At 42.8% G+C, this 11700-nt stretch overlaps 1 pseudogene; it reads left to right on the top strand.

Annotated features, from left to right (window-relative positions):
• Positions 1-4387: 4387 nt before the first annotated feature.
• LOC134964337 (5S ribosomal RNA) lies at positions 4388-4505 on the top strand (annotated as a pseudogene).
• Positions 4506-11700: the final 7195 nt, after the last annotated feature.

Here is an 11700-nt window from a genome sequence, read left to right as displayed (position 1 = left end):
CTGCACTGGATCTGCCACCTATTACCAGTTTGTCCATTTTGGAAGAAGAAGCACTAGAGGCCCTGGAAGAACTCATGGATACCACGGTACCCATACAATCCAAAAGAACAACTCTTAAGAAAAAATCTACCTTCTTTCCAAATGACAACACTTGTCCGGAGGTCAAGGTGTTTACCAACTTGGTTTCCCGCGACCTTGATAAATTATATCAAAAAAGAAAGTTTTCAAAACCAGTATGTAACTTATCCAAGAATGAACAGAAAGCCATCAAAGAAATCCAATCATAGACCGATATTCTGATCAAACCCTCTGACAAAGGGGGGAATGTGGTAATATGGCCAGTGGAAATGTATCTGAACGAAGCCAATAAACTTAATGATCAATCCTGCTACAAAAAAAGTATTTTTGATCCCACAGCCAATTATACTCAACAATATATGAGGATTGTAGACCAAGCACTAAATTCTGGCAGCATAACCAAGGGTGAACATGAATATCTATCTGTTACCAACTCTAGAACTCCGACATTCTACCTACTACCGAAGGTACACAAGAATTTCAACAACCCTCCAGGTCGGCCAATTGTATCAGGTAATGGAGGCTTACTTGAGAAAGCCTGTATCTTTATAGATACACACCTGAGAGATCATGTGCTGAGCCTTCCATCGTATACCAGAGACACAACTGACGTCCTTCGGAAAATTAATACCATCGAACTAGATGAGACACATTTATTGGTGAGTCTGGGTGTGGAGGCTCTATATACCTGTATCCGACATGATCTAGGTATACGAGCGGTTGAGTATTTTCTCAAGATGGAAGAAATGACGGAATTCCATCATTTCTTACTCCGACTCTTACATTTCGTATTACATCAAAACTACTTTACATTCAACAACCTCTTCTACACCCAGGTGAGGGGTACAGCAATGGGGGCCTGTGCCCCCACATATGCGAACCTCTTCCTGGGTTGGTGGGAGAGGGAATATGTATTCACAGACAACATGGATGAACATATTCAACATGTCGTCCTATGGACTCGTTATATAGACGACATTTTCTTGATCTGGAGTGGAACATCAGAGGAACTCGGTCTTTTCATAGACAACCTTAACAATAATAATTTAAACCTCAGGTTCACCTTTGATTGCAACCCAGACAGCATCTCCTTTTTGGATCTCCGAATTTATAGAGATGACTACAATCGCCTCTCAACAGAAATCTATCGCAAAAAAACATCCACAAATACCTTGTTACATCAGACCAGTTCCCATTTCCCCCCCACGATTACCAACATTCCCAAAGGGGAATTTCTACGGTTACGAAGAAACTGTTCAAATGATGATGTATTTGCCACCCGCAGTAAAGAACTGGCACTGAGACTCAAAGAACGTGGCTATAGCTCTAGGTCCATCAAAAAAGCTAAAAAGGTCGGCTTCCATACACCAAGGGAGACTCTAATTTTCCAGGACTCAAAAACTACCAATGACAATATGACCATCCGATTTGTAGGGGATTTCTGCAATGAATGGAAAGAAATCAAATCTATTCTACAACGACACTGGTCCATTCTATTATCCGACAATGATTTATCACAAAAACTCAAGAACACGATAGAACTCAGCTGGAGACGCTCCCCTAATTTGAGAGACCAGCTTGTCAAAAGCCATTTTACAACAAGACCTGCACGAGACCCAATTGCAATAGGAAGTTACCCCTGTGGAAACTGCAAAATCTGTGAACATATGGTCAACGTCCAAACAATAAGCGACAGATATGGAGATACCATCAAAATCAAGAACTTCTTTAACTGTAAAAGTACAAACGTAATCTATTGCATATCATGTCCGTGCAATTTAAAATATGTAGGAATCACCACACGGATGTTGAAGCAGAGGGCTCTTGAGCACATGAGCAACATCAGAAATGCAAATAGAGACCAACAAAGGATGAAGCAATTAACTTCAGTCTCCAGACATTTTCTGCAACAACATGCATGCTCCCCGCAGGATCTAAAAATATGTGGCCTAGAACAAGTTAAAATGGGAATCAGAGGAGGAGATATCATGACCACGCTCCTTAAGAAAGAAAGTGAATGGACTTTCCGGCTGAATACTCTAGCTCCCAATGGTCTCAATGAGTATATTAACTACAGTGTCTTCCTGTAAATTCCTCCTCAATTTAATGCAACTTTCTTTTCTTCAGCAATCCCATATCAATTTATCCTCAATCCAGTTATTCTAGCACTCAGTCACAGTTAGCACCATTAATTCCTTCATCTCTCTCTCTATCCCTTTTCCATTTCTGCCTGTCAACATCACATAACCCAGCTGATCCACAATTTTCTCAGTCACCACATTTCACAACTACTTCTCTCCATTGCATCAGTCACTTTCCCAATCTTTCACCACACCCCAATCATCCAATATTTTCAGTTCTGCCCCTTCATTCCACTTCACTCATACCCAATATCCTATCCACATCTCCTTTAAAACCTCCCTTCACCCCATCATCTGCATCCCACATTGCCCCAGCATTCTCTTTCCTTTTCCCATCCCTCTCTCCATTCTGTTTCTCCATTTCTTCTCACCCCCTTTCCCCTGCCCAGGTTGATCCTCACTTTCCCATTCTTACCACTGCCCCTCAGCTACCTTTTTCCCGTCACGAAAAATCCCCTTCAATCATCCCTACACTACACTAACCTTCTTGCCCCCCTATCTTTCCTCAAACCCCCCCTTTTCCATCCACCCCCCTTTCTTTCCCCCCCATCCTTTCCCTCCCATCCCCTTTTCCCCCCTTCCCTTCTTCCCCCCTTCCCCTCCCCCCTCCTCCCCCCCCTTCCCCTTCCCATCTTTCTTTGTTCTCCCTCCCCCCCTTTCCCCCTCTTCCCCCCCTTTTTTTCCCCTTCCCCCCTTCCCTCTTTCCCCTCCCCTTTCCACACCCAAACCCCCCACACACACCCCCACTCCCCGTATCTCCCTCCCTCCTTTCATTTCACACCTGTCATCCACAGTGATACACACAGGTTTTTCAATCCCAGCCTACCTTTGCTCTCATCACTTTATCACTGCACCCCACCAAGCACAATCGTATAATCCTCCACATCATTGTCAAACTTCACCTTTAATCCTCACTTCACTTTGCTCACATATGTTCCTTCCAACTAATACACTCCCTTTTTCTTTATACACCCAATATAGCATTAAAGCCTTTTCAACAATAATATTGCAATTCTCTCTAAATTCTTTTTTATGACCCCTAGAATTTCCATTATCTATCATTACAATTTCCATTAGTAACTTTTACCCAGTATTATTTCCCTGATCAACAGTTTCTGATTTATTTTTCACAATTCCCATTTTATATTTTACATTCTATATCGTGACAATTTCTTTGCTCTCCAATTGCTATCATTAATTCCCTCACATTCTTAATCTGTCCCATGTTTTCAGTGTTACCAAATCAACAGTTATATTCATTTAAAACACTACTAATAGCGTATTCCCATACATTGTGCTATATCCAGCAACTTTTAGTGATTTCACAACAATGCAATTATATCACAATTAAACACCTAATAAGCTTTATCAAGGGTGTTCTCTATTTGTATAATCTTGAAAATATCAATTCCTGGCTATTTAGCCCCTTAACATACATGAATTTATGACCGCACAGTGCACATTAATGTAATCATAACAACACAGCGTCTCTAAAACTCTGAGCTCATTATTCACTTTATTAAACAGCACAGCAATCAATCAACCAATTATTAGGACCCACCAGGTCCTTATAAGCCAGCAACAGAGGACCAGGGAGCAGGCATTTCCGTGAACAAGCTCCACGAGCGAAACGTACGTCGTCACTTCCGGTTGTCGTCACTTCCGGTTTCCGAACTTCCGGTCGACGGACCGCGGATACCGGCGCGTCTCTCTGCTGGACTCACCTCTCACCATGGATCTTGAGTGACGGTTCTCACCAAAAAAAGGGGGGTATTTTACCCCTCCACCTAACAGTAGGATTATACCTCAATTTTGAAGCCGTATTTGCTGTCATAGGCCCCTTTATAAGGAATATCTCCGCTATAATTGCACAATATTTTTTGTTGCACCGAGTTTCCAGACATTAATGTGACTTTTCACTTATATACATTGTACAACAAATAATTTTTTGTGACTAGTTTGGAAAATAATCTTTGTGCAATAAGGGGATTCTGGGACAACATCAGGCTCATCACTAAACTGAACTTTGGCTCAGGACGTATCTCCTATTGTCCTCTCCAATATCATCGATACACATCGTTGTATCACCAATATCTGGACTCTAAGAGTTCTTGAATAACTTCCATTACACAACACTTGGCTCCGGGCAATATAAAGCAGGATACATTACCTGCGGTCACACCACACTGAGTATGCCCAACCTCGTCTGATCTTGGAAGCCAAGCACTGTGGGCCAGGTCAGTACCTGGTTGGGAGACCACCAGAGAATACCCGGTACTGCAGGTATTTTTATCCTACAAAAAACAATCAGACCTGGAGCCAAAGTTTCAGGTAACACTCACAATATCCACTCCAGCCTATAGAAACAGACTCTTACCTAGGCAACAAGGTGAGCCCACCTGTGTTATACAGAGAAATATCTCTCCCTTCCAGAATAATGATAGTGTGATTTGATACAATTATATTGCAGTTCTTTGGAACATGATATTTCCTATATCATTTAAATCTGGATCACAGCGCTTCTAACACCAGAGAGACACACATTTCTCTATATATATTTTTGCTGAACGGAGCCAGTCAGTTTGATTTGTATCACCTTGTACAATCAAATTTATTTAAATTGGATGGATTATCCTCTTGATAAACAGATAGCAACTCTATTGTGTTTTAGTTCCATTTTTGCCTCATAGCACATTATTTTAAGAGGAATACAAATAAAAGTTATTTTTTAAATACCTTAATATCACATAAATTACTATAAAAGAGTGCCCCAGAAGAGACGTGTAGTCTTTCTTCTTTTCTTCTTTGGCTCCTGTACTATACAGGAACCATACAATTTCTTTGTATCAGTTTACTGAACTACCTCTGGGAGCACCACCAACCCAGTGCCTGCTATGAATTATTCAACTACATGGCCATATGTTGGTTAACGAAATAAGCTATAGGTTTATCCTATGTCTAATAAATTAGTAAGTTTTCAGATTGAGAGATCCTGTGCAGACTCTACCCCCGCTTTTTGCAAAGTTCCTGGTTTGACGTCACAAACACACCCAGCGTTCGCCCAGACACTCCTCTGTTTCTCCAGCCACTCCCGCGTTTTTTCCGGAAACGGTAGCGTTTTTATCCACACGCCCATAAAACGCCGTGTTTCCGCCCAGTAACACCCATTTCCTGTCAATCACACTACGATCGCCGGAGCGAAGAAAAAGCCGTGAGTAAAAATACTATCTTCATAGCAAATTTACTTGGCGCAGTCGCAGTGCGGACATTGCGCATGCGCACTAAGCGGAAAATCGCTGCGATGCGATGAAATTTACCGAGCGAACAACTCGGAATGAGGGCCCATGTGCACTGCAGGGGAGGCAGATTTAACATGTGCAGAGAGAGTTAGATTTGGGTGTGGTGTGTTCAATCTGCAATCTAATTTGCAGTGTAAAAATAAAGCAGCCAGTATTTACCCTGCACAGAATCAAAATAACCCACCCAAATCTAACTCTTTCTGCACATGTTATATCTGCCTCCCCTGCACTGCACATGGTTTTGTCCAACTGCTAACAAAATTCCTGCTGCAATCAACTTGGAATTACCCCCCAAGTGTGCCCTGATTTTTTTTAAACCCTCTCTATTTATTATTATTATTATTATTATTATTATTATTATTATTATTATAATTTGTGCCCATCCCTTTAAAATATAGATTCCTTATTGCAGAAGTGTTTATTTTCCCAGTATCATTATTGAGTCACTGGTACAGGGGATTTGATAGGAGCCTGTCCCGACTATCATTAGGAAGTAATGGGATTACGATGTGATCACATTATTTCCTCCTTTGCCCCTTTGGCAGAACCATTATGCATTCACTACCAGATTCCTGTGGGGGGAAAAATGATTATTGATTTTGGCTCCGGTTATGCAGTTACGACCCTGTACCACACACCTTGCACCCATTATAGAAACACCATTGAGTGACTGAATTACCACCATAGCCAAGTTAATTGAGTAGAGAATCTTCTTTATTGTGCTGTATCTCTAAGTAGTTTAGCTGTTAGAAGGGGTGGATTTAGAATGGCACCCCTAGGCACTACAGTAATGCCCCCTCCCCCGCCCAATTTTATGGTTCTCATTAATTGGTAATAAGCTCTTAGTTAATGATTGGCATCTTAATCTATTAATAAAAAGGCATGAACTATGACATTATGTTTTATTTTGAATAATGTTTACATATTTATTAAGTAGGCCTGTCCTATCTGTTATTATTCTTTAAAGGTCCATACACATGGAGTGATATAGCTGAGAGATTTTGACTATATAGTCAAAATCGCTCAGAAAGTTAGTGCATATCGCGTTGTGAGTACACAGCAAGCAATAGCGATGCGCGTCCCCGCCAGGTAGCTATCACTGCTAAAAATAGACTGTGCAGGCAAGTCAATTTTGGCTAGGTTGCTGGAAAAGAAAAAGCATCCCCTTGCCTAAATGAGTTAAGGCCCATACACTGGGCGATTTTGAGCTGAAAGCAGCTCACTTTTGGTGTGTTGAGCTGCTTTCAGCTCAAAACCGCCCAGTGTGTATGCCCAAACGATGAGCGCTGAGCGCTGATGCGCGCTCCTGCTTTATCACCAGTGGGTGCCGTTCATCTACTGGTATTACCAGTAGATGAAAGGCGGGGTGAGATGCTTTCCATAGTGTCCTGCTATGGAAAGCCGCTGACCCCCGCTGACATCGCTGGGCAGGGAGGAAAATAGCTCAGTGTATATGCACTGAGCGCTTTTCAGCCCAGCGATGTCAGCTATCATTGCTGTGCATACACGCTGGGCAAAAACACCCAGTGTGTATGCACCTTTAGCCAAAATCACCCATAGCCAAAATCGCTAGTAAAGTTAGTCAAAATTGCTGGAAAAGTTAGTCAAAATCTCCTACTGCCAGTTCAAGGGAAAACACTCAGTCAAAATCTCTCATAATTAAAATCTGCCCATGTGTATGCACCTTAAGATAGCATATGGTACAGTAAAGTTGAAATATTTTGTAGTTACCACTGGTACATTTCAGACTCACAGCACTAAAACAAGCATCCAAAAGCCGGTGCCCTACAAGCTGCCTCTAGGCATGTGCCGCAAATTCACCTCTGGCTGTTAGTAGTTTGGGATAGTTGACTTAAAAAAAAAAACATTCAGGGCCTCATAGAGAGTAAATTCAGATAGAATGTTAAATTTTACACCCTAGAAAAACCAAGTGTACACAGTAAAAATGTGTGGAAGATTTAAAGCTGATCGATCTCAACTGTAAAGTTCAGTATACAAATAAAGCTGCCCAGGTCTGTACGTTGTTTTCTAAAGCAGGCTGTATATTTCCTACATGCGGCAGCTACATTGCAAACCATCCCACCTTCCTTGAAACACACCAATGAGCTGTACACAAACATTTACGAATTATACATTATTATATTATACAATATTTGTGCGCATGTATTATGTGTAAATAAACTTACGAATGTATCGCCATTAAAAGTTAAGTCATCAACGATGCAACCAAGACATGTCTGGAATGATCAAAGATTAGATGTATATATTATGCTTTCAACATAAATATAATTAAATATTTGTATTACATAATAATAATAATAATAATAATAATAATAATTTTATTTATGTAGTGCTCTTTCTCCAACAAGATTTAAAGTGCTTTATAGACATCAAAAACAAAGCACATAGGGGGTCATTCCGACCCGGTCGCTCGCTGCAGTTTATCGCAGTGCAGCGGTCGGGTCGGAACTGCGTATGCACTGGCGCCACAGTGCGCCGGCGCATGCCAGACGGACGAAGGCTGTCTTGCCTAGTGATCGCCTCTGAGGCAGAGGCGGTCACTGGGCGGGAGGGGGCTGGACGGCGGCAACGGGGGCGCGGTCCGGCCAACGCAGGCTTTGCCGGACCGTTGGGGGGGCGGGCCGCGGCAGCTGCGTGACATCCATACGCGCACGCAGGGGGGTTTCTGAGTACCTGGAAACCCCCCCTGCCTGTCGATCCATTGCACAAACTGACAGATTCACCTTTTTTTCATTGAGATGGAGGAGCTCCGCGGGGTGTGTGTATAACACGGCAGCTGTCTCCACATATTTTCTGAGCGCTGGAGGCTGCCTGAATGAACAGTAGAGGGAGCACCTCTCAGGAAGTTCCTTAGGGAGAGCTGGTTAGGCTCCACGGACTCTGCAACAGCCAAAAGGTGTGTGTCTCTCCTGGCGGGGGAGTCAGGCTGGGAAAGTGATGGGTGGGTATCTCTGACGTTGGCTGGGTCAGTAATCAGTTGTTATATTCCATCTGCAGGAGTGTGTCTGACTTGCATGCCTGAGTTTATGGGTAGGGGGGGAGGGGGGTGCTTTCATAAATGATGGTGGCTTAATTACTATTTTCTTGCTTTACATGGCTGTGTTTTATTTTATTGTGGAAAGGGGGTGTGTGTGACAGTGAAAGTGTGCTATATGCTGTAACTGTGTGTGACATACGTGTGCTACTGTATATACTGTAACAGTGTGTGTCATACATGTGTGCTATATAGTTGTGTGTGTATGTGTGACATACATGTGTGCTATAAGCTGTAACTGTGTGTATGTGACACATGTGTGCTATATAGTGTAACTGTATGTGTATGTGTATGACACGTGTGCTATATACTGTAACTGTGTGTGTATGTATGACATACATGTGTGCCATATATTGCTATGTATGTATGTTTGTGACATACATGTGTGCTAAATTTACAGCTGTATGTGTGTGCGTTAGACATACAGGTGCGCTATATCTATATAGCTGTGTGTGTATATATATATATATATATATATATATATATATTTATTCATGTGTGTGTGTGTGTGTGTGTATATATATATTTCGTATATATCTAGCAATGATGGCACTCCTCGGTCTGGGAATTATGTGTAAAAATCAATCAAGAAGCCATATTCAACGTTTATTACCCTTCTTCGGGGAACACACACACACAAATATATATATATAATTTTTTTATTTTTTTTATTTTGGAAACCCCCCTGTAAAAATCCTGCGTTTGCCCCTGCCATCACACGCAACCGCTGCGACCCGGGGCAGCAAAGAAGTTCTCCCAGCCAGCTGCAGGAGCTGCGCTGGCCGGGAGTAACTCCTGAGATGCAAAAGCATCGCCGCTGTGCAATGCTTTTGCATTTCTGCGGGGGGCCGGCACTGACGTGAGGGGTGGACTAGCCCTGTGCTGGATGTCCTCCCGCATGTCTGAGTGCCTGATCGTAGCTGTGCTAAATTTAGCACAGCTACAATCATCTCGGAATGACCCTCATAGGACCCTATTCAGGTCCAGTAGCAGATTCTGCTACTGCTGAAGATTGCATGATAAGGGCAACCCAGTACAGGGCAAGGCCTCTCCAGCATGCCAAGTCCCGCCCAGCATTGTGATCGCATCTCTTTCCTGGGATTTGAGGATGCCCCCCTGCAAATTCAGCGTATGCGGCCACACCGCTGCCACTTTCTTCATCTGAGCGGTGGCGTGTAACATTACGCAGCCGCCCTGAAACAGTCTGGCTACACCTGTGTTGGCCGGAACACTCCATTGCAACGGTCTGTCGCTGCCCATCCCGTGGCCGCTGATATATTTGGTATGTGACCCCAATGTGATTGGCCACGCACACGTGCTGCGGCCGCAGCTCTTGCGCAGAGCTCCAAAAATCGCCCATTCCCGGTTTTTCTGAGATATACGATCCAACCTGAATGAAGGCCATAATTCGGAAGATATAAGAAACTCAGCAATAGATAAGTCACACAGAAATGAAAACAGAAAACGTAGAGCACAGCAAACATACTGTCGGGTTGGTGTAGGCATTTTGGGTAGTAACTTCCACTAGTTGTATAGTCCCCCTGTATACTGTAAATATGTTTTATTTCTGAAAATGCTGCTCAGTTTTGTCATATTAAGTTTGTCAGCAAAATATGTGCCCTGGATCGACTCTTCCCTTTTATATTATTAACCTAGGATATTCAGAGATCATGTAACACCAACACTTACCCAGTTCAGCCCATCTATACAAGCGGAATTTCACCTACTTATAAATGTAATCATACATAGCTACACATCTACACTGAGCAGTATCATGGTCAATCTGCACATAAATCTATATGGCCTGGACCTTCATTGTAATTTTTGGTCTTTTGTCGGGAAGCTACTTGGTTATGTCTGTTGGGTGTCAATTGGAAGATTGGCAGTGTCTAGATGGGGAGTCAATAGATCAACACCATATGTTCTACAATCAGGATCGGTATGGGATACCAGCGTACTGAGAGTGGCATCACGCCCGCCAGAATGCTGGCAGGGGGTGAGTGCATCGAGGCCCCTTGCAGACTCTCTATACTCACCACACTGCGGGCAGGCTGTGGACACCCACAGAGGGAGAATCATCTACCTCGCTGGTATTCCGGCGGGGGGATTGTACCCCTATCTCTAACCCTCCCCCTAGTTCCTATCCCTATCCCCAACCCTCCCCCTAGTTCCTATCCCTAACCCTCCCCCTAGTTCCTTACCCTAATCCTCCCCCTGGTAACTAGTCCTAACCGTCCTCTTCAGCAGCCTAACCCTAACCCTCCCCCAAATGCCTAACCCAAACCATCCACTCTAGCAGTGTAACCCTAACCCTCCCGCAAGGGCCCTACCCTAATTCTAACCGTAACCCCTATGCTTAGTCCTAACCCTAAAATGTATATGTCGACCCTTTTGTGTCCATGTCAATCATTTAGCTGTTGATCTTTTCACCCTGTCGACCTATTAACAGTAGAACATCTGGTGTTGACCTATTGTTGTCTATATATTTACTGAAAGCTACAACTTTTCACATCATGAGGCAGATGTACTAAGCCTTGGTGAGTGATAAAGTGGAGAGATATAGTAACAGCCAATCAGTACCAGCTGTAATCCGTAACTGCCATGTTACAGTCTATGTTGTTGTTTGTTTTTAAATGACCATTAGGAGCTGATTGGCTGGTACTTTATATCTCTCCACTTTATCACTCTCCCAGGTGTAGCACATCTGTCCCAGGGCCTGATTCTGAGATGGATGGATCTCTGTTTACAGACACAAGTAGTGATTTTTACCTTACAACGAAAGTGCACTAGCAAGGTTAGGCATTCCTGCGTACAGTACCTATGATTGTGTCTGAGTCGGATAGAATCCTGTGGTATTGCACAACTGCAATGTCACAGGTTGCCTATCCCTGATCTACTGCTTGCTGAAGTGCTAAACCTGAACCTAATTCTCTTCCATTCCATACCTCTCTGCATTAATACGTGCACAAAATATAGCATTCTTAATGATAATAGCTGTTTATACAGAAACATTTACTTACAAATTCATTTTTCACCGCTTCTATATATGCTTGCAATAATTGACTATCCTTGTTCTCCTGAAATAAATAAGGATAATTACATAAATAACATATTCTTAACTAAAACA

The sequence above is a fragment of the Pseudophryne corroboree genome, chromosome 9 (genome assembly GCF_028390025.1).
Source record: "Pseudophryne corroboree isolate aPseCor3 chromosome 9, aPseCor3.hap2, whole genome shotgun sequence".
In the NCBI taxonomy this organism is placed as follows: Eukaryota; Metazoa; Chordata; class Amphibia; order Anura; family Myobatrachidae; genus Pseudophryne; species Pseudophryne corroboree.
The sequence above is the reverse complement of the archived record's forward strand: the minus strand, read 5'-3'. Positions and strand labels throughout refer to the sequence as shown.